This window comes from Acomys minous, assembly GCF_964271855.1.
Source record: "Acomys minous genome assembly, chromosome: 16".
NCBI classification, from domain to species: domain Eukaryota; kingdom Metazoa; phylum Chordata; class Mammalia; order Rodentia; family Muridae; genus Acomys; species Acomys minous.
The window spans coordinates 27,449,278-27,474,101 of record NC_140498.1 but is presented as its reverse complement, the minus strand read 5'-3'; the positions used below and the strand labels follow the sequence as shown (position 1 = coordinate 27,474,101).

Sequence of the window (24,824 nt, the reverse complement as noted above, 5' to 3'; positions counted from 1 at the left end):
TTCTGTGACCCTTTCCTGTGCATGTGGAGGTCATTGGCAGCCTGTGGTCAGAATGATGTAGGCCACGTGATTTACGGCATCAAGAACACTGAGGCCGTGCAGCTGAGGTAGGGCGCTAGTCTGGAAACCGTAGACCTGGAAATAGAAAAGGCAAAGAAAATTCGTTTGAGAAAGGGAGAGCTGGTGACTACATAGGCATCCTGGGGGCAGCTAGAATTAAATCTCACCACTAGAGCATAGTTAATAGACACTCCCAGAGCTTACCTACTCTCTAGTCTCTGATCGTGGTAAATCAGTTATGCTGGCTAGCCTGTGTCGCTCCACAGGACTTATACACGTCTTCCCAATCCTCTTTCCACTAGGTTTCAGCTCAGATGTTGGTTATTCAGATCGCAGCATCTAAAATGCAGTCCCCTCTCCTGTTCATTGTTTCCGTAATGCTTATCACTCTTACGCCGTTCCCGTTTTTAATTGTCGATACTATCGCCGTGGTTCTCAGCTTGTAGGTCGCAACCCCCACAAGAATCCCTTATTAGTTGTTTACGTTAGGACGGACTCATAACCATAGCAAAATTGCTGTTATGAAGTAGCAATGAAATAATTTTTATGGTTTAAGGTTACCACAATATGAGGAACTGTATTAACGTGTCACGGCATTACGAAAGTTGGGAACCATTGCCCTAGTGGTAAATGAGTTTAACAAACACAAAAACCCATCTCTTTTTACCCACTGGGCATTACCAAATCCTTAGGAGCTAAGCAGTATTGCTATTAACAGCAGATTCCATGTTAATATTTAGTGGGAGAGTGGATAACAGGAAACATAAGGAGATATATAGATTACTAGCTTGCACACTCACCCAAAAGGAGACAACTGTATACCTCTAGAAACTGAAGGAATTTTGTCACCTCAAAGAATAGCTGGTTCCATTCTCAGGTAACACAAGAAAAGTGGTTAAAAAAAAAAAAGCACCAACTAGACTTTGTTCCATGAGAAACAACCAGGAGCAGAAAGACTGGCTTCGCAAGTCAGCTTGATAACCTATGACTCACGACAGGCAGTTTGCCCTTCTAGATAGGAGAGGTGGAAGGGGCCTCAGCATTGCCTGGGTATTTGTCATGCCAATATATGAGATGTCATAGAGTATATACATCCTGCTCTGCCAAGATACCACTGAAACTCACATCCACCTCCCTCCTATGTCAGATGCTTTGGGAGTGTCCATCGTTTTTAGGATGACGAGAGGATTATATTTGAGACCTGAGGATGAAGGGACTTTGTGTGAGTTCTGCTGCTCTCTGAAACTGGTGCCTCCATTTCTCCCTATTTCTGCTCTGTGCGGGTGGAATGAAAGCCGTATTTCTAAGAGCAGGTAAGGCAGGTGAACTTCAAGTGATGGAAGTGCTTTCCCGAGTATTTTTCGGGACAGTGATTAGGAGCCATCACAATCTCTCTCTCTCTCCCTCTCACGCTCCCAGCTCAGCAAGAGATGGAGAGCAGAGTGTACACAGGGGAAAGTGTTGGGTTTTTTTTTTTTTTTAACTTTGCTTGCAGAAAGGTTGCAATGGCAAAAGCAGTCTATCAGAGAGACTTCCATCCAAGATTCCTTGTCTGAGACTGTTACCTCAAAAATCAAATCACATAACTTAATTAACACCTAGTATACTTACTTTTCAGAAAAGCATAAGAGAATCCTGCAGAGTTCTGTTTCTGGCATGCAGAAACCGTGGCTGGCACCATTTCACAGACTGCTGGGTTTTATGGGTCCCTGTGTGCACTTCCATGTTCTTCATTGTAATGGATGTTAAGTGTTGCCAGCACCAGCCCTGGCCCTAGACTGGTTGATTTAAGAGACAGCCAATTCTCTGGCTGGTTCTGTGATTCTGTTTTTTAAGACATTGCTTATGTTGTTCCATTCTGTCCCCTTGTATAATTCTTGATTTGCAGAATTTTAGAAAATAACTTTTTAATCAAGAAAATAAATGTTTGAATCAGGATCCAAGCCTGAGTCCTATTGTTTTCTGGGGGAAGTAGGGAGTGAAAAAGCCATGTTGTGACATGAGAAAGAAATTACAGTCGGTGTCTAAGTAATCCCTTTTCAATGGTGCCATGGTGACAGTAAGGGCAGAAGTGCCAGTGATACCTTGTTGAGACATTTCTAGGTTCTTCAGACTCTCCTTGAATGACCTTATTTAGTGTCAATGCCTCCTGCTTTAGTTTTAGGATAAAGAGATTGTGAGATTTGGAGAGTGGAATACGATGATAGAGTAAGATAGAGAGTCCAGAGCTGAACGTGCACAGCCTAATACAAGAGCCTGTGTTTCTACACATCCAGGAAGGCACGCCACAGTCTACTGTAAGTACCACCTAGAACTCCTCTCTATGCAGGGTGTCAGCCAAAGAGTCAATGCCAAAGATAATTGTCGGAAATTATCACCACGCCCCACTCTCGTCTTGTTTGCCAAGGTTTGGAAACTCCTTTTCTCTGGGAGTATCATTGTAACCTTTAATAAATTGGCAAATGGTTCCATAAAGATAAACAGTGCATCTTTCAAAGGGGACCCTGAAAGTCAGCCCAGCCATAGAATATGCAGCCTGTGCAGTGTGAAACCGAACCATTTTTAAGTTTCTAAGCCTTTAGAATTTGTAAGATGCTTTAATCCTACAGTGGGGCCTAGGAGTAATAGCTAATAATGTTAATCATTATTTATTAATTGCTGCTTCATACACGGCACTGATGGAGGGGTTTGTTTCATGTTATCTAATGTGCTCAAGATACCTTATCATAGTGGTTAAAAAGTATAAATTTATGGGTTTTGGTGCCTGGCTTTGTCAGTCCTTAACTGTGTGATACTGAATCAATGTTTCAGTCACTCTGTGTCTTTAGTTGCTGTCCTGAAGTGAAAGTAAATAATGAACCTCTTTCCTAGGGATGCTGTAGGGTTACATAAGCTATCCATATGAGTAATGTGTAATATATGGGGCTACGTACTATATACATACATGTATTGTGCATATATATGTACACATGCACAGGCATGTGCGATATCCAGTGTAATGATCTCTCAGATGTCTGTGTCTGCTACTTTTCCATTAATATTCCATGAGACAGGCCCTATCACCATTGATTTCCACATTTGAAAACTGATTAATAATCAGGTCAAATGACTAGAAGAAAACTTCCAACTAGTCTGTTGGACTTAATCCAGGGCCTGCCCTCTTATATACTGTATTTCAGTGAAGGTTCCAAGGAGATAAATTGCTTTGAGAATCTAATTTGACAAAATATGTAGTCAAAAAAACCTGACGAACCTGCAGGCACTTTACTAGTCTTGTGTCACTGAGGGGTCCTAGTGAAGCAACTGGTTGCAAATAAGCTGTGGACCTAAGGCGTCAGAGCTTTCTCCTCTGTCTAGAACTCTCTCCAAGGCCAGACAGCTAGCCTAGCTTTGGGGTAAAAGTTCATTCACTACAGGCAATCAATGGAGCTCCTGCTGCCAGGATCAAGGGTGAGGCGTGATGGACATGATTTTCAAAGCAACATTCTTCTAGCTCTATGATAGCATTGCCCCACATGGCTCAAGTCTATTACTATTAAATCTCTGGAGTTGTCACTCCAATACTGGTGTTAAAAGAAATTGCCCGTACGTCTTCCCTAGTCTGGTGAAAGACGGTTATGTGCTCTGGTAACCATAATTACCACTTAAAACCAGGCTGTTTTACTAAGTCCCTCCCCACACTTGCTCCTGCCAGGACGCCAGGGCCCCATGGCCAGGAGAGGCCACTTGTCCTGAAATCTCCATGCAACATACAGAGTTTTATGGTAATCCCCAAGCGCTAATTGTAATAATTGGGAATAGCTGCTTTTTTACTGAATGTTTGCTGTGTGTGGATTTAATTACCACAGGTAATCTTAACTCAGCCACTTCCTGGCAGAGGCTCTCATCCATCTGATCCTCCATATTTTAGGGGAATCTGAAGCCTAGGGGGTCACACAAACTCAGTCAAGGTCACCTGGCTGAGAGCCGGCAACTTCATTCTGAGGGCATAAACCTCAGAAGCCTGTGTGATCTTTAACCCAGCACATGTGCTTCACCTCTGGGCTCAGCTGCAGCCACAGATTGCTCTAGCTTGAATCACCCTCCAGAGATGGTTTGATAGCACATTACAGATTAGCCTTGGAAAAACCGGTCCTGCTGGCTGCCTTATGGGGCAGGCTGTGCACAAACATGTCTTGCCTGTTTCCCTGGGTCCTTCTGGCTTTGCCCCACCCGGTAGAGTAAGTCTGTTTATTTTCCTTTGCCTCTTGTTCTAGACATGGCTGAGCTCCTTGCCTGTTCAGCATGACTTCCCTCCAACTCTTTAATCACAAGATGATGTGAGAACGAGGGTAGAATTTCTCTCTCCAAGGAAACCCAAGGCCTACCCTTACTCTTTAAATTGTAATATTCCTGCTTTTTTTTTCTTTCAATTTCTGTTTTCTTCCTTGTTCTCCTTTAAGCATGGCTTAGTGATAAGCTGGGTTTTCATGGCAGAGCATATAGCCTATTTCTACTGTGGTGAAATAGTTAAAATAATTGGCATTTTAGCTTGAAGACTACCCTTTGAGTACCATCATTTTTAAAAGCATGACTGTGTATCATAATTTTTCCTTCTCTTATAAGTGATGTTTATGCAAAAATGTAGAGAGAGGCAGATAAATCTAAAGCATAGCCATGCCCTCTTTACTTCCTGTGTGATCATGAACTGTTTTAGTCAGGGTTGCCATTGCTGTGATGAAACACCATGACCAAAAAACAATTTGGGGACAAAAGAGTTTATTTATCTTGCACTCTTACATAGCTGTTCATCACCAAAGGAAATCAGGGACAGGAACTCATGCAGAGCTGGAACCTGGAGGCAGTAGCTGATGCAGAGGCACTGCAGGGGTGCTGCTTACTGGCTTGCTTCACACAGCCTGCTCGACCTGCTTTCTTATAGAACCCAGGACCAACCATGATCCCCAGGGGTAGCACCACCCACATTGACCTGGGACCTCCCCTATTGATCAATTGAAAAACTGCCTTACAGCTGGATCTTGTGGAGGCATTTTCCCAGCTGAGGCTCCATCCTCTATGATGACTCTAGCTTGTGTTCAAGTTGATACACAAAATAAGCCAATGCGTGGACAAAGAGATTATTTTTCCACAATATTTTCTAATCCATGTATGAACACTATTTCATTAATTTTCACCCCAATCTAATGAAGTGAACACTTTAGTCATCATTTCTCAGACAAGATAACTTAGGCTATTTTGGTTAGATGGCAAGATTGGATTTGAATTCAGTTCTTTCAATGTCAACATCCATTCCTGGAGACCAGTATAGGGAGCAGAATATCAACTTGATGTTCAGTTCTTCCTTTTCTACTTCAACGCCCCGTATAAATCATCCTCGTGTTCTTTTGGAAGTTCATGCTGAGGTCATTTCCCAAAGACCTTTCTGACTGGCCTGTTCCTCATTTGCCAACCTTCCAATTAGCGATACAGCAGCCCCAATCTGTACCCCAGCCATGGTTCCTTATCCCTTCTGCTCACTCAGCTCTCCTGTCACACAAAAGACAAAACATCAATAACCATAAGTCTTATTTCTTTCCAATTCTTGAAAGATCTTACAAACAAATGCTAACACTCACCTTGAAGGGAAAGATGGAGGATGGTTTTATTTTTTTCTCTCCTTCTATATGGCACTATTCTCTTCCAATGCACTCTAAGTTTTGAAGGGAATTCACAAGGATGAGTGAATGAGCCACATAGTCCATGCTGGTGGAAATGCCATTAGGAGGCAAGTCCATGAATGCAAAGGTCTTCTCTGTGACATTTGTCACTGTACTCTGCTACCCATAGCAGGTCTGGCCACAGCATGTTCAAATGCTTCTTACCTAAATTCCTCTGCCTTTGCTACAGGATTATTTTTCAGGTTCTGTTGACATTAAGTATGAGCAAACCATGATAAATTGAATCACTGTTGTTCTTTTAGGGACATTTTTTTCTTCTATAAATCTCCAAGTAGAGGGTCTTTATGCCTACTTGGACTGGGAGCCACAAGTGGAGACCACACTAGACAGAGGCCATCTGAATGTCCCAGGAAAACACTTCTCACCTACATCATCCAACTTCTTTGTAGTGAAAATTCCAGAACTGTTCAATTCCCATTTCTTAAACACCAACAATGTCTCAACAAAATAGCAAATGCCCATAACATATAAAGATCAGATTTAATTCTCAGCCCAGCATCTTGCAGGTGAGAAGAGCTGATACTTGGAGTGAACTGAGTGCCTTGCTATTGAACATATAGCTGGTGAGTGGTAAAACTAGACCTCAGCAGAAAAGGCTCCAATTTCAATCTCTTACTCATGAGCTAAACAGTGAACCAACCTCTTGCTTTCACCCAAGTCTGTCACAAAGCTATTCATGTCAGATAGAAGCTGACATGACTTCTATGGCTTGTTTCATACCAGATGAATTTTCATGTCTAGATTGGTGACTGAGATTGGGTTTCCTGTACATGTCCAGGAATACAAAAAAATTTTAAGAGAACTGGCCTGTACACCTGCTTACTATTTTGTTGAGGTGATGAAAAAACTGACTGCTGTGTGGTTCTCACCTGTGGGTTGTGACCCTTTTCGAGGTCAAAACCCCTCTCACAGGGGTTGCATATCAGGTATCCTGCATATCAAATATTTTTATTATGATTCATAACAGTAATAAAATTACAGTTATGAAGTAGCAATGAAATAATTTTATGGCCAGGGGTCACCATAACATGAGGGTTGCAGCATTAAGAAGGTTGTGAACCACTTCGCTAGACCTTAGAAAACATTCCTTAAGAATATAAGTCATTTATGGTTGTGAGCCTAGCCTTTGGGTGGCACTCAGAGGAAGGATAGCAGGTTACCAAGAAAAGACTTGATACCTTTTGAGCATATACAGGGGGGAGGAAATCCCCCTCAGGCAGAGTCATAGGGGAGGGGAGTAAGGGAGAAATGGGAGGAAGGGAAGAATGGGAGGATACAGGGATGGGATAACCATTGAGATGTAACAAGAAAAATTAATAAAATTTTTTTTAAAAAAGAATATAAGTCATGAGGTTCAAGAAGGAAGAATCTTTGTCCTATTCAGACTGTGGATGTTTAGATCAAGTGGATGTTAAGAAGAAAATGAGCCATCTTTGGCTTCAGTTTTTCACTGCAACATTCATACAATATATCACAGACAAATTCAGGCTTCCCTAAGACCAAACACCGTTATTTCCACGTGACTTTGTTGTGTTTACAATTCTTTAAGTAAAAAAAAAAAAAAAAGATTGTTTCTTATCATGAAGGGAGTAAAGGTAAAAAAATGAATACAATGAATTCAGAGCTCTGTGAATTAGCTGCAGCAAGACTCTGCCCCCTGAATGCTGTGGCCCTAAGCCAGGTTCTGGCTCTATTCAAGAAGAGTTGGGTACACACTGGTGTCAGTTAGCAGTCACGTAACAGGATGGACCAGGTCTGCAGATGGATGGCAGCACAGAGGTGTGAATATGCTCACTGCCACTCAACTATCCACTCAGAAATGGTTGAAATGGTGTATTTTATGCAAAGCTCTTTATGTATAGCTAGGAAGCAATCTTCAAGATGTAGTGGTGAGCAGGGGAAACACACAGAGCTAAACTGAGTGTTATTGTCTTTGAATTATTAAAGGGATGTAGACATATACACTTCTGTTGTTTGAGAGAAAGCAGTTCTGGCAGTTAGAATAGAAAAGAAACGGGGCTAACAACTCGTGGATGCCAATCTGATGTGTATTATGGGTACATGGAGGGTTCATTCATAGAATTTTATCCCTTCAAAAAGATTAGCACAAAACTGAGACTTCTTAAAGCGATGGTTCTCACTGTGACTGACTCCTGGATTCCACTGCTAAAAGTTTTGTCCCCTAACCAGAAACATGGACATGGCATGGTGTTGTTTCAAACCAGCTCTGAGGCATCAGAATCTGCTTTATTTTCTAAGTAGTGCATGTGAACATTGCATCCTGGGAGTGGGGGGGGCCGACACTTAAATTAGGAACTCTGCAGTGGGACCTGAGCCTGGTAGTTTAAGGCTCCCCAGATGCGTTCATGGGCAGTTAACAATGTAAAAGGGGAACAGTGAAGCAATTTAAAGTAGGACCAATTTTGTTACTGTGTGATTCCATTTTATTCAGTGTGACACCCCATTCTTGGGAGCACGGGGTAAAGTACTGTGTTAGGTCTTGTGAATGTCGCACAGGAACATGCAATAGTGAGACCATCCTGGCCTTGGTGGAGTCATACTTTTCTCCCTATCTAAAATGGAGTTGGTCTGGGGTAGAGCTTTGGGGTAGCATGACTGCCTAGTACGTTCCAAGCCCTGTATTGAGCACTTGGCACTAAATGAACAACAATAAAAACAACAATTCATAAAGCAGACTTTACCTTGCAACACTGCAGCGTTAAAGGCTCTTTACCAGTGACAAAACATAAAGTCAGAGTGATAGTAAAATAAGACTTACAAGTCAGAAAGATGTAGGCTGGAAACCTTCTCTGAGTCTCTGCCAAAGAGACTTACTACCTACCTACCCTGTAGGGCTACCAGATTCGAGCCAGATAAAGATAATAAGTACAGCTTGGTCTACTGGGGTTGGCCAATCTTAGGTGATAATTATGTTTACCTCATCTCGTCCACCCACTCTGTGTCCTCAGCTCTGTCACTGCCTCTTCATGCCTGCTCATTATGTTCAGAGAATTTCATGTCCAGATGACATTTCTCACATCCCATTTGAAGCCAAGGAACTTGCATTCTGCCTCCTCCATATCTTGACAGACAGAAAAAGGGAAGAAAAAAAACCTCTACACTTTCTTACCAAGTTATCTGCCATATTTCTAAAATATCACTGAAACCTCATTACATGGATGGCTGGCTTTCCATCAATGCACTTCAAGCTTTGGTATTAATATAATTGTGAGGATGTTGCGGTTAGCCTCAGAAGCAGTTGGAAAGGCATCACTGTTAGTAGCCTGAGCTGCTGCAAGTGTAGGGAGAGCTGCCTGGAACTCATGGGATTTTCCCCCAGGTAGGTGATGCTACCCAGAGGGTTCCCTTGATCCCTTCCTCTGGTGACAGGTATCAGTTGAAAAGACAAGGTACCTCAGTCAAAGCATAAGTCCTCCTCTATAGCAGCCAGAACCACTCAAAATGGAATGTTGGACCTGCTTTGAGCTCTGTCACAGCATTGCACTGCTTTGAAAACTGTCAGAGAGTATCAACACTTTGAAATCAAAGGGTAATGCTCTTGATGGGCTCTATAAAGTCCAACTTCTTGCTGCTGCTCTGAATCATTTGCTCCAGCTCTTATTTGTCTGCTGTGCCGTTGAAGAACACTTTCTGTGAGTCCTGGCTCCAAGGTCAGGGACTAAAGCTCACCTGGTATAGTATCATCGGTCTAGGACAGATGTTCACATGAATTCACAGAGAGAATAAACATGACCAAGGATGTCATAGAGGGTTCCCTGCCAACTTTCTACTCTGCGCATCCCAGAGATGTGGAAATGCTGGGTATCATCAGTCAGTCTAGGTAGCAAGGCATTTCCCAGTGCTAAGCTCAGCCATCTTACCCTCCACGTGCCTCTTGGGGCAGCTTACTCTCAGCCAGCAGTCTTCCCCTGAACTAAACTGCCTTGCGGGAAGAATTTCTAAGCAGCTATGATCCTCGCTTATGCCTCGGCTCCTCATCTAACTCCTCACCTCTCTGACTCCTGTTTCATGTCTGTACCTACCTCTCCAGCACCATGAGGAAATAGAAATGGGGCGTCTTAATATGGATGGAGAGGGGATGTATAAATAGGACTTGTGTGCACATGGGTACCCTGTTGCTATTTCATAGGGCATTTCTTTCATATGGTCTGAGTACTTTCACATTGCTGTCTCCTCTACATAAATATTCTTCCCTCTCTCCTCCTAGTCCTCTAACACCCTTCAGATGTTACACATCAGTTGCACTTTCTGATTGTGAACATATTCCTGTCCCCACTCCCTAGACTCGATCCTATACCCTGCTGATAAGATTTCCTAGCACCAATGATTTTTATGTAGATTATCCATGTTTCCAATGATAACGTGTATGCTTACTTGATTTAAATCTGTTTCCCCCTTATACAGAAACTTTAAAATAACTTACTTTTCCTTAACACTTCGCTGCCCCCACAAGGTCATAAAATGGTGCCAGGAGTCTGCAGATGGTCATCAGAATTAATACTGGCTATTTTCAGCCTCCTTACAGCCTTTCCTATGTGAAAGGAGTAGGCAGAGGGAGTGTACTCAGCCTTCTTAGTCACTGTGATCCTGGGAAGGTGTAATTGCTGTGGCAGTACATAGAGGCTATGCTCGGTCCCATCCTTTTGCAAGGGCCTGCCAGGAAGCCTGTGCCTCCTGATGCCACTCTGCCTAACACAGGGCCCCTCCCTACTTAAATTAAGTCACATCTCCTGGGAGCATGCTCTGGGAAATCTTCAGCCTGGACTAGCTGCCAAAGAAACAAAGGATATGACAGCAAACTCTGGGGGAAAGCAAGTGTCAGACAGGCCAGCGTTATGACTTATATGAAATCCCCAGACATGACCAGTCACCCAGAATGATCTTCAGCCATTTCTAGAGACTTTCAAGGTAAGAGGTTCCATCTCCTCCTCCTGTCCAAAGCAGAGAGATGGTGTGCCTTCCTGTGGAGATTAAAATATTCTAGGTGGTTCACCTCCTTATTCTCATCCGTGTTCTATTACTTGCACTTGTACAGTGTTCTATCACTTGTATTACATGTTTCTATCTTGACCTTACCAGGACACGGATGTTGCTGACATTGACAAATCATCCTAAAGTTTTTGTGCCACTTTCCCCACCCCAGAAAACCTGCCGAGGACTGTCCCCAATCAAGTAGTGGTTACAAGGATTTAACTTCCAAAAGCCTTCAGGAGAAAGGCTGCAGGGGTGTGGACATCAGAGTGTCTGTCTTACAGATCATCTCTCCAGATGGAGTTGCAGGGGAGTGGCTGTTACAGTGAGAGGAGACGCATTAACATCAAAGAGCCCAAGGGGCCTGGACACCACACCCAGCTGGGCCTCTGATGCACTGCATAGCTTGCCACCAGTAAACTAGGCCTCATCTTCCTTTTGCAATATACATGGGCAGGGACAGATGAGTGGATTTTAACATCAATTTCTTTGGAGCGACAACATTTGGAAGGGATGATTTTTTTAATCACTGTGGTAAACAAGAGGTCGGAATTCTGAGACATTCACCGCAGGCAAAGCACAGGTACCCTGTTCTCTCCTTCTTTATCTCTTTACTGTCCCTCTCTAAGGAGCACATGGCCCAATGAGTGGTAAGAAAATAGAGTGGGACATGGAAAAGTTCAGAAGTCATTGAACCAGATGACTCTGAACTCCAGCAGCTCCTTGAGCTTTCAGCTATAACATGGGAGACACATGTTCTGGCCATCTGTTATAAAGACACACGGGGCCTTGTGGCTGGAGAAAGCGGACAAGAGAGTCCATGTAAGAGACATCCCCACTCGCCTTACTAGAGGACCCACATGAAGGCTGAGCCTCCCATCAGCTACATCTTTTGGTAGCCTAGGTCCGGTCCATGTAAGGTCCTTGGTTAGTGCTTCAGTCTCAGCAGGCCCCTCTGGGCCCTGGTAAGTTGCCTCTGTTGGTCTTCTTGTGGAGCTCCTGTCGCTTCCAGGTCCTTTTCTCCTTACCCCCACTTTCCCATAAGACTTCCTATGTATTGGCCAATGTTTGGCTGTGGGTCTCAATGTCTGTTTCGAGGCACTGATGGGTGGAGCCTCTCAGAGGACAACTCTGCTAGGCTCCTGATTGCCTGGCTTTTCATTTGGCTCCCGGTATCTATTTTCTGAGTGTCCTTTGAAAAGCTTAACCACCCTCTGTGTATATACATCACAGACACATGGTAATTAAAGAGTTAAATATGTAATGTCCTTAAAACAATGAAGAGTATAATAAGCATTCCCGAGTATGGGCAGTTATGATTTTATTGCTTAACATTAAGTCGGTACTTTTAAACACTGGGGGGACCAGAGATGCCTCTATAAGCCTATTAAAGCTATAGGCTTGCTCCCTGGGGAACTGTGTGGCAGGACATCTATTGCATTCAATAGGGAACATGTAGCCCCATGTCTTCAGTGGGAAATTGAGGCTCTAAGCAAGAAAATGAGCTGCCATCCCAGGGAGCGAGGAAATACCAATGCTGCTTCCCCACCTTCCCAGTGCCTGGGTTGGCACTGTCATTAGGACTTTCATATGCAGGATAGACTCACTGAGACAATCATGTATAGTTGCTCCCACTGTTTCCTTTCTTGGGATGACTTATAACAACTGGGAAGTTTTGTAAATGTCAGTTTCCATCTCTGTGAAATGGGACTATGTACTGTAGTAGTTCGTGGCTGGCTAGGCAGTTACCAAAAGCTCTGTGTAAATACAGAACGCGTGAGCAGCCATGAATCGACTCTGTTTCTAGGCGACAGAAGACATCCAGGAGTCTAAGACTGCTAAAGCTTTATGTCCAAAATACATCTTTCTCCTGGAGGTTAGGTTGGAATGTTTGGGGAATAGATGTGGAGCAAACTATCGAGAGAAATGTGTTTTCTTATGTCTATGATGACTCTTTCCCGGATACCCAGTAAGATGGCTCCCCTATAGCGCCTGCCTTCGTCAGCCTTTTCTCCCCATTGTAAGTGCTGTCTCACGAGGTTGTTTGAACTTTTAAGGCACCATTTGGTAAGATTTTTGTGAGGGAGTTACTTGTGAGGCTGCTGTGATGATCCAGGGCTTGATTCTGAGATCAGAAGACTTGCTCAACTCCAGCAAACACCACTGCCTTCCCAGAGCCCACTGGAGGGGCTAAAATTAGCCTCTAGGTTATATTTGAGCATGTCTCCGACTGAGCAATCCTCTGGGCTGTATGCAGCACCTGTGACAAGCCTTGTTTCAGTTCACAGGGGCTTTAGATATGAAGCCTGGATGGGGTTTTCCTCGAGGGTTTCTTAAAAAGGAAGCACTAGCAAGGTTTTGGGACTTTCGTTAAAACTTCAAAAAAAAAAAAAAACAATGAAAAAAAAAAAAACAAGCAACAACAACAAAAAACCTACCTTCATCTATTATTGGCAACTTCTTTCCCTGAATAGCTTCAGGATTAACGCAGGGCATATGATCCTGGCCATTTAAAGCCTTACATCAAATTGGCTCATTTTCACAAACAATAAATTTATCTTCCCCTACCCCTGTGTGTGTGGGGGGGTGTGTATGTGTGTGTGTGTGTTTACAAATGACTGTGCACATGTATGTGTGACTGTACTTGCCTGTGAATGTGCCTGTGGGGGCCAGATGTTGGCATCCAGACGTCTTCCACAATTGCTTCTCCATTTTATTTTTCTGAGACACGGTCTCTCCTTGAGCCCAAAGCTGCTTTTCCAGCTAAGCTAAGGAGACAACAAATGACAGGGATTCATCTGTTTCTGACTCCCTGGCCTAGGGTTACAGGGCCCGCCACTATGCCTGCCTTTTACCTGGGTGGTAGGAATCCAAACCTGGGTTGTCATGCTTGCTCAGCGAGCACTTTACTCACTGAGCCATCCATTTTCTTTCTTTCTTTCTTTCTTTTTTTCTTTCTGCCCCAGCCTCTTGAGTACTGGCATTCCATGCACATGCCATCACACCTAACTAGATTTATAATATTTCTCAAACCTAGTAGTGCTATGTTATAACCTCTTTGACAACTTTGAACACAAAAGATGGCTTACTTTAATATGTATTTGCTTACCCAGCCATAGCTTAAAGACTACTGACAAATGCATGTGCATAAATGTGCCTATCAGCATACATGTATATTGAAGTAGAAAATAGTTTACATTTTCGTACAAATATTTTAATATAATTACATAAGCAGTAAAATTAGATGTATCAGTGCAGCACGTAATGTTTCAGAACATGCATACATTGTGTGATGCTTAAATCAGGCGAGACATGTCCCTCTCTCCTCATTCATCTTTTGGAAAAGCATTTTACGATTCACCCTAACCTGTCAAACAATGAACAATCTGGCAATTAACAAGTTCTGATGAATGATTGCTAATTAAATTTTATGATACACAGAGCAGAGCCAATCTATTTTTGTGTTAGAAGAATCCAATATGTCTCCTGAATCACTGCAAATCTTTCAAACAAGGTGTGCATTCATTTGAGCACCTTCCAAAGGGATCTAGTCTCAGAAGTTACAAATCGCTCAGCAGTTGGACTAGATATTTCCATGTCAAATAATCCCACTTACATTCCATGCAGGCCTGGTAATATGGTATACGCTGAATCGCTCACCCCTATATGTGCAAGTCCTATGACCTCATAAAAGGCATGTGAGCAATATGGGCATACAGCGAAAACACCATTCTGGTTCCTTGAATTTCTTCATGTTTATTATGCATACTTTCTTCATGGTGCTTTCAGGGAGAGAACAATGAGCTATGTGAGTTGCACAACCAAATCCGAATGGGAGATTTAAGCCTAGTAGACAGAGATGAAGGAGATAATTGGCCGACTGGGCTAATGAGCTCTGCGAGGCCAGCTTGGGAAAGCAATCTCTAACTCTGTGGTACTCTATTTCCCGGGAAGCTGATGGTTTGAAGGCTAAAGCCTCTAGAACCAAACTCTCCCCACACGCTCTGACAAAATTATAAGTGAGGGGGAGGTATAACAGGAGCCAAAACAGAAATTCTAACCTCTACCCTCCCATTTTCTCCAGCAAATCTTAGTTGCTAGGAATTTGCAAGTGAGCATGTGAGCAAGGAGTCAGCAGTCCCCCTGGGTCCTAGAGGGTGGTTTAGAATCATGTTAGAGGTTACCAAGGCTTGTGGCTGAGATCTCCAAAACTTCTTGCCTATAATAATTAATATAGGAAAGCAAGGAAGATAGATCCCTTACTTCTTTGGCTACCTGGACACAGATTAAACAGGTTTTTATTGCTTTGAATACAGAGAAATACTTCAGGCTGGGAATGTCCTCACTTGCTGAGTCAGTGGCATCAACAGTCATTCTCCCTTTCCGGAATTATTGTCCATTCAAATACCCAGCATCTCTTAGAAGTGAAGGAGTACATACCCAAATTATGTTATTCCCATTCCTTAAGGCTGCCCAGGGGACAGGAGCATGTTCTGTGCTGTGAACTGTAGACCTGAAGCATCCCACTCTGGAGTCCTTGGGGTCTCAAATGATAGAAGAAGCAGAATGATTCAATGCCATTCCTGGACCTCAAAATCTGCAAGTCGTTGTTCCCATCCCACAGGATGCCCTATTCTTTTGGATGCCTTATTCATAGTTACTTTTATCTTTGCCCTTTCATCTTCATCCAGATCTACCTGTGAGTTCACTTGAAATGCCCAATGCACAGGCTCTATCTTACCTGTGTATGTTTCTAGCCACTGTCTTCACAGTCTCACTCTCAAAACAGAGGTGCATAGCATCCTAACGTACATAAATGTTTTCCCAACTACAGTGAAAGGCCCTTGGTAATGGCCCACTTTCTTTATTTTTACTCATCACACAGCGTTGGTTTAAATATTTCTCAACTAGTGTAGATCAATTATCCTGCTGTTCACCAACATGTTTTCACATGTAGCACTTGGGAGACACTGCGCTATAAGATCTCTGTATGTGTCAAATGTTTACAAGCTGATCACGGTTGCCTCATAGGACAAACACACTTCTGTGCCTAGAGAAACAAGGCTGGGTCAGATGACTCATGGATGTAGACGTTATCTCTAAAAGAACAATCCCCAGATGAGTTCTCCACTTGGACCTACCAAGGAGGAACCTTATTTCTTTCTCTCAAGTGCCACTGAAGTAAGTAAATCTCTCATGGTCTTGTAATATTTACTTGTTTACCCAACTTCATAGACTATCAATACACCACATTCTTATATATTCCTAGAGTCAAGTTCCTATGTCTCCAAACATGTTCACTGCTCTATCCACCCAAAACCAAGCCCTGGGATTAGAACCAGCCTTGAAAGATGCCCTGGGCCACTTCCTCCTTCCACCCAGATCCATACTTAACAAGTAAGAAAAGTTCCGTCTTTCATAGTTAATCTCACCCATGCTTTTCCCACACTATACCTTTCTAGTTCTCATTCCGCAGAAGCCCCTGTTTCCTCCTTTTAGATTCTTGCCCATTGTCTTATAACCAGGGTGTGGGAAGGGGGTAGAGTGTGTGAGGGATTCCTAGGGTAGCCAAGGATTGAGGTTTAAGTTGCATTTTCTCTCTCCTATGACCTATGAACATGCCAGTCATATATTGTGGAAGCCATATATGATTGTGGGAAACAGAAGATGCTAGAAGACAGAGAAGTTTCTAAGCCAGCCTCTACAACTTCCTGACTAGTCATTTGGCAAAATGTTTACTTGTTTTAAAAAGAAATATCAATGAATCTACTTAAGTCTGTGTCAAGCTTCCCTGGTTTTGCTGTTGGCATTTCTTGCCCAGATTTGGCCTTATAAAGGCATCCATTCAATTCAGGAATATTCCCTTTACCTTTTTACATTCCCACATAGAACTGAATTTCATCATCTTACAGGCATGGTAGTGCACACCTATAATCCCAGCACTTGGGAGACAGAGGCAGGTGGATCTCTGTGAGTTCAAGACTAGCCTGGTCTAGCCTGGGTGTAGTGGTGCACGCCTTTAATCCCAGCACTCGGGAGGCAGAGGCAGGCGGATGGCTGTGAGTTCAAGGCCAGCCTGGTCTACAAAGTGAGTCCAGGACAGCCAAGCCTACACAGAGAAACCCTGTCTCAAAAAACCAAAAAAAAAAAAAAAAAAAAAAAAAAGACTAGCCTGGTCTACAAAGCAAGTCAAGGAAAGCCAAGGCTACACAAAGTAACTGTGTCTCAAAAAAATCTTAGTATTGAAATACTGAAAACAGTAATTATTTTGGCTTTTTATAAATCAGTTTTACTATTTTACAAGTAAATACAATTATACCATGTATTTGGATTACTGTCTCCCGCACATCCTCTCTGTTCTTCTTTGCATCCCTATTAAGACTCTTCATCGCTAACAGTCACTTTCCAAGATTCATGACTCCGGGGTTCCTATTGTGTTAACCAGGGTCATTGATGTGACTATTGGATTGGAACTGTCCACTGAAGCCTGATGGGGTCATCTCTCTGTACACAAAATAGAAGTAGTTTTGCTAAATTTCCAGAGCAGTAAAAGCCTGAGCAAGACTAAATTCAGTAGACTATTTTGAAGACTATTAATGCCTTCAGAAGCTGACATACATTTTCCGTTTGTTACCCAACATATACCCAGGCCAGACTTTGTTCTTTTTTTATTTTAATTTTATTAATTTATTCAGATTACAACTCAACTGTTATCCCATCACTTGTATCCTTCTGTTCCTCCCTCCCACTTTCACCCTATTCTCCTTCCCTAGTAGACCTAGGGTAGACTAAGGGGGACCTCCTCCCCCACTATATGGTCATAGGCTATCAAGTCTCATCTTGGTAGCCTGCTTATTCTTTCTTTGAGTGCCATCAGGCCTCCCCACCAAGAGGAGGTAGTCAAATATGGAGCACCAGAGTTCATGTCAGAGTCAGTCCCTCCTCTCCACATAACTGTGGAGAATGTCCTGTCCATTGAGGAGATCAGAGTAGGGGTTCGATGTTTACTACTTATATTGTCCTTGGTTAGTGCAATAGTTTGTGCAGAACCCCTGGACCCTGATCCACCAGTCAAGATGTTCTTCTTGTAGACTTTGTTCTTGTTATTGAGGCTAGAATACTAAGTAAAATTGTCTAAGGGATAGCTCTCAGAAATTTCTGCCCACTGAGAAGGGATAAGAACAACACATATACAAATTAGGGAGGTCTCAGGAAGTGGTGGCTACAGTAAATTAAATGAGACAAGTCGGGTATGTGGAGAACTGGCTTAGGAGTCAGAGAAATCCTTCTGAGTCTCAAAATGCTGACTGTCTCACTGAGAAGGGAAGAAGACAAGAACACATTTTAGACAGTGATCAAAGCAAACACAAAAGCCTTGAGACAAGATTGTCACAGTCAGGAAGAGAATGTGGCAGGGGATACTGGGCAGGGAGAAGAGAGGGACAAGACCAGGCAAGAAGTAAACAGATCACGCAGGGCCTCCTACACTGTGCCCAGGGGTCTGGATTTTAATGTACCTTTTCCCCAACTGCCAGGTTTAGGAGCTAAATCTCAAAATGGACGGGGATTAATCAAGGTCACCAAAACACCCATTGGTTGAAATTACACATTTTTACTTCCTGACAGTTGTTCTGTTTTACAGATCTGCCACAGCCGTCCTTGTCTGTGTCACTCAGCTGAGACCTTCAGTGGAAGCTGACATGGCTCTGTACTCTTTGCACTTGTTTCTTTTTCCCAAGTCCTTTCTCTGATGTAGGATGTCTCTCCTACTTAGAGTGACTAGGTTCCACTCATGTAGCTGTTTTATAAACAAAAAAAAAAAAAAGGAGAAGTGACTCCAAGCCAGTTAAGTCCACATCAGTCTTATAAACATGGAAATCTTCATGTCAGAAACAAGATCTGCCTGGTGGTTCGTGCCTCAGCTTACCTGAGCGGGCTCTGCCACTCTTTCCTCTCTCCTTCCCAAAGATTTTCTGTATTAAACTTTTCCAGTTTGATACACATCTTCTGGAGACTCTATAGCACAAACACTTGAACTAAAAGGAGTTGGTCAAAGTCTGATTTCCCCCTCATTTGTTTGTTTGTTTGTTTGTTTTTGATACTGGATTTTTCTGTGTAGCATTGGCTGACTTGGACTTGCTTTGTAGCACATGGTGAGCTACCAGCCGCACAACAGTGAAGACATGGCGCCATCCCTTTATACCTCAGTTTCCTCGATTGGATACTGAACTCAATAGTTCCTGCTACAAGGACCTTTGCAAGAATGACACCTAATAATGCATGGAAAGAGTCAAACACGTCTGCTGGAAGATAGAAACCAGCCAGGATCATTGTTTCTATGTAGACTAATAAATGCCAAGCAGGTTGTTTGGCTATGGGCAACTGATGTGGGCTTTAACCTAACTTGAGAAAATATGGGGTTTATTGGAAAGATGTAGGGTAACTTACGGAATGGAAGTGAAGAACAAAAGCACTCATCGTGGAGGAGCAGAAACTGGGGTTCCATGGCAGGAGTTACAGAAAATGGTTTCATGAGGTGCCCTTGGCAAGTGAAGGGCTCAGTATTTTGCCATTCCTTCCTCAAGCCCCATTAATGGAGGCAGTAGTTTCTGTAAAGGAAATTTGGGTAGTGTGGGTAGAATAAAAAGGGCTGACCCTATGTGGACAGCAACTATCCATTTCCTCTTACTTGGGAATGAGTCACATGCAAACCAAACAAGACCCAAGTGCAGTGGCTTTCAGGGAGTAGCTAACTAAAGTGCTAAGTCCATGATGCTCTCAGGGCCATGCGTTCCTTTTTTCCATCCGTGGCATGCTAGTCTCTCATCCCTGTACTAAACTACTTTTCTCAGAAGTTTTATGACTCACAGTTTTTCATCTTATACCAGAGAGCTCTGCCTTCAAGGAGGGAGGTGACTTGCCCACCTATTAAATGGCAGCTGAATCTTATACTCAGAGCGGAGCTATTCCTCCACGTCTCTAACCAATGGCTGAACATAATGTGGTACAAATTAAATATCTCTTACTCAAGATGATTTGGCACCCAAAGATTTTTGGACTTTGGAGTATTTTCATATATGTAGTGAAATACACAAAAAGCGGGACTCAAGTCTAAATGAGAAATCTATTTGTTTTCTATATGACCTATACTCACATCCTGAATGTGATTTATATAATTTTTTGGACACTGGGAAGGTTCTTGTTATACTTACATTCTTACCTGTAACTTCACTATCAAGAGTTGCAAGCACAGGGGCTGGAGAGTGAGCTCAGTAGTTAAGAACAATTGCTACGCTTCCTAATGACCTGCATTCTTTCCCCCTGCACCCATGTCAGGTAGCTCACAGCTGCCTGTAACTCCTGCTCTGATGCCCTCTTCTGGCCTCAGTCGGCATTGCACTCACACGCATAGGTTTACATGCAGACACACACAGTGCTTTTTTTTTTTTTAATAATAACCTTTTTTAAATTGTTGCAAGAAAAATATACTAATAAACAGTTTTATCTGTCAGTTTCTCTAACCTCTCTATGTCTCAGTTTTCTTATCTACAAAATGATTCTTACCTTCTGACAGCTCACTAATTTCACTGTAACAAACCAGATGAAACTATGCTGTCTCCCGCTATACCCGAAGGAGTAAGAATAAGGCTCCATGAAAATACACACAGGGTTAATGCTGGCAACTCTTCCTAATGACCTGGGTTCTTTTCCCTGCACCCATGTCAAATAGCTCACAACTGCCTGTAACTCCTGCTCTGATGCCCTCTTCTGGCCTCAGTTGGCATTGCACTCACATCCGAAGACTTACAGGCAAACACACATTATGCTTTTTTAAATAAATCTTTTTTAAATTGTTGCAAGAAAAATATACTAATGAACAGATTTATCTGTCAGTTTCTCTAACCTTTCTATGTCTCAACTTTCTTATCTACAAAACGATTCTTACCTTCTGACAGTTCATTAATTTCACTGTAATAAACCAAGTGAAACTATGCTGTCTCCTGCTGTACAGGAAGGAGAAAGAATAAGGCTCCATGAAAATAAACACAGGGTTAATGCTAGCAACTGGAATGTCAAGCACCCAGATATCATCACAGGAACAACAATCCTTTGCCTTAGTGCCTGCCTCATGCTGACTGTTTTCTTGGGACAAGAGATATACATTATGATATGTAATTCAAAAATCTGCTTCTCACTTTCCTTCTTTCTTGCTGACATTGGCAGAATATATATTTTGCCTACAGTATAAATTTCAAGTTGAGCAGACGGTCTTAGCAAGGCATCCTATTAACTATGTATACATAAATGTGTCTCTGTGTGTGTGTGTGTGTGTGTGTGTGTGACTAATGTAATGTCTTATATCTTATAAGAACTGTCTGCCTATCTTGCTTCTATGTCTAGCTTTTGAATATCCAAAATCAATTTCTCTCAGGTCCAAGTAATGTACATACTATTAATATCTCCACTTCTACTGCATAGATCAGGTTATAACTTTCAAAGAGATCAAGTGCTTACCTACCTAGGAAGTGGAAGCTGTCCAGTCTGACTTTAATGGCTTTATATTTTCCATCATTGGGCATATTAGAGTATTCTGAAGTTTTCTTAACAGCAACTCCTTTTAGTAATTTATTATGTCATCCCTGGAATGAAATCCAGAGCCTTACAGGTGGTAAGCATTCAGTCTACCAGTGATCTACAACCCAGCATTTAATCTCCTTAGGAAAGGCAGGAACCTATGCCTAGCTTCATGATAGTCAAAAGGAATTGCACCCTTGCCTAATCTCTGGGATCCTGGAAGAGTGAGGTGATAATTTCATCAGGAAGGCCATGTGCGATGGCTGCCAACACATTCAGACTCAGACCTCAAACCTCCAGTTACTAAAGCAACCAGGCGAGGCAAGAGAGGTAGCCTCCTACAGCTTAGTCTGTTCCTAGCTGATGTAGGGTAGGAACAGAGCTACAGCTTATAGCTGCTTGATTCACCGCACCTGCTTTCTACATAATGGGAGCCCAACGGGGACAGGACAGCCACACTGTTTTTCTGTTCCACTTACTGTGTGATATTGAAGGGGAAAGCCAAGCTGCAGCCTTATCAAGCATGCAGCAGAGACCTCTAAAATGATGGGCATTATGCTACTGTCACCCAGGTGGGAAAAGATATTAAATGTGGCCTGAGGCCTCTGAAGTATTTCAATTTCAGTGGCTAATCAAATGGTTAGGAATTTAGCATGTTGTATATAATAGGAAAAAAACAGATTTAAGTTATCAAAAGGTTTCTTTTTACTAAGATATGCTCTGGTGGCCCTGGACTCCTGATAGTTGTGAAGGCTATTCCAAAAGCAAACAATAACTCTGTTTGGCCTATGATGGTGTATACCAGAGCCTCTACCTTCATTACACCATGGTGGCAATATAGGATCACATCTGGCATACCTTCAAGCTTTCATCTCCTCCACCTGCTCAGGCTTACCGCAAGGAGGATAAAAACAGATCTGAGACCCAGCCTAGTAAGTTAAGGGAGAGTTCAGGATGGTACACCAGGTTCTGGTCTTGCATCTGACTCAATAAGCTACGGATGACTGGACACACTGCCCTTTATGACCCTTGGTTTCTCTGTCTATAATATAGAAAGGGCTGACTAGTCTTAAAGACTCCTTCTACTTTATTCTGACACATGGCTAATATAAGCCCTCTCAATATGGTTGTTAATTAATTACTGTCGTTATGAGGCAAGGCAAGGTAGTTTTCCCAACTTATCTTCTAAATCAACTACTGCCTTTCACATATTTTCACAGCATCCTTCCACACGCACCCATTCAAACCCAACTGGACCCCTGTGCACACTGCTGGAAACAGTGTCCCCATGCTTACTTCTTGGTTACAGACTCCTGGAGCCTCCATCTGAGTCCCTCCCATATGGATCTCTTTATTTTTTTTTATTTTTTATTCATTTATTCTTGTTACATCTCAATGGTTATCGCATCCCTTGTATCCTCCCATTCTTCCCTCCCTCCCATTTTCCCCTTACTCCCCTCCCCTATGACTATTCCTGAGGGGGATTTCCTCCCCCGTATATGCTCATAGGGTATCAAGTCTCTTCTTGGTAACCTGCTGTCCTTCCTCTGAGTGCCACCACGGGGTCCCACTCAAACTAAGGCACCAGCCAAGGACAATACAGGCGGTAAACTTCAAACCCCTACCCAGATCTAGCCAATGGACAGAACATTCTCCACAGTTGAGTGGAGAGAGGGATATGACTTTCACACGAACTATGGATCTCTTTAGATATCTAACTTTGTATCATTTCTCTCTCATCATGTCTTTGATGTTTCATGGCCCTTTCCATCTCTCAGAACATACCAAGCTATTGGACTACTGTTTATGGATGTATTAGATCACCTAATAGGTCCCATGGGTGAAATACAGTAGAAAGAACAGGCGATGCCATCAAGTATACTGTGGCTTTTTAGGGAGGAAAAAATGTCAACATATTTTTTATTACCTTCAGTCATTGAATATTTCTTGTTTTATATCATAAGCTCACTCTCTTTCTCGAAACCCAGTATCCACACTCTATAACTATGCCTCTATTTGCCTGATGCTTCTCCATTTTCACAAAATAATAACATCTGCCCTAGCTTTTACCCACACATTTGCCAAAAAGCTCTTGTCATTGCATATATGACAGTGAGATCATCACTGGGAACCCTGGGGTCAAGAGCAAAGCATTTTTTTTTTCTATAAGGTTACATAGCAAATCTATTCCAAGAACAGCCTGAGGATTTAACCATGAAACGAGGCTCATAAAAATTGCCCTAACTTTTTTTTTCCTAAAATTTCATCTCACACTTACAAGAACAAATGCCTTCTATAAAAGTACCATCTAGTTTTGAAATCTCTCAAATGTAAATGGTAATGTGCCTATTTTTAGTTCCATAATTAAACCTTTTCGCCTATCTGTATAATTTCTTACACACTTCACTCTTTCAGGAATCACAGAAGCAGGTGCATTTTGGATATTACCCAAATGATGTGGGCTGAGATCTTAGTTCGCTTCCCAGCTGCATGGCCTTGGGAAGGTTCATTTGATATAAAGAGATTCTTCATCATCAATATGTAAGGAAACAAAGCTATTTCTTCTAGCTATGAGGTTAAACATAATGCTTAGATGATAATAAGACCTCCTTAACCTGTTGCATGAATCAAGTTCAACAATCTGTTGATTTCCCAGTGTATAGAAAGTACTTTGTGGGCAGGAAGAAATGGCTGACCCATTTGTTCCTGAAGCATATATTTGAGTAACTACCTCCAAAATCCCTTATTTTCCCATTCTCAGCTCAAATATCACATCTTCTTATCGGTCCTCCATAGCCGCTATAGGAAAACTAATACCCTCAGCTTGTGTGCTTTCCTCATAGTATTTTTCATAACTCAGTTTTGTATGATTAGAACTTTACTGATTGGCCAGGAAGGTCTGAACTTTGACTATATTCTCATCATTATAAATACCCAGCATTCAACCCATCATCGAACAAAACAGACACTTCAGACATTTTAAAGATTTGTTTTTATTTTTTAAACCCTGTGAGAGAGGGGGAGGGGAAAGGAGGAGAGGGGGAGGGGGGAGAGAGGGAGAGAAGGAGAGAGGGAGAGTACTTTCATGTCAGTGCAGGCATTTGCAGAAGCCAAAAGATCCCCTGGAGCAAGTGTCACCAGAGGTTGTATGCTGCCTGAAGTGGATGTCAGGAACTGAACTTGGGTCGTCTACAAGACCAGTAGATCTTAACTGCTGAGCTGACTCTCCACCCAACAAATCAGACATTTAAACTACAGAAACGAAGGATGAATCCTCATTTCTGGGTACTTCTTGAGAAAGAAAGCATAACTCTTTACTTAAACTGATTCACAATCCAATGCAGCAGTGTAAGGATTGTTAAGTAAAAATTGTGAGACTTCTCTTCCTAGTCACATTTTATCAAGCTGAATAAAACAGCTACCAAGAACAGAGAAGGGAGGGAAGAAGAGATGGCAGATGTGAGAGCTGTACGGTAGAGC

General features: G+C 42.5%; 1 protein-coding gene across 6 annotated transcripts in view; it reads left to right on the top strand.

Moving 5' to 3' along the window:
* ATP10B (ATPase phospholipid transporting 10B (putative)) overlaps positions 1-24,824 on the top strand; it is a 287,746-nt gene that overhangs the window by 1,134 nt on the left and 261,788 nt on the right. Inside the window, exon 1 of one of the 6 annotated variants that reach the window (XM_084762454.1) lies at positions 10,403-10,706. The exons of the other annotated variants lie outside the window; for them this stretch is intronic. The gene's annotated coding sequence lies outside the window, so the exon portion shown is untranslated. Of the gene's footprint in view, positions 1-10,402; positions 10,707-24,824 lie in introns of those variants that run through there. 6 annotated transcript variants of the gene reach the window in all.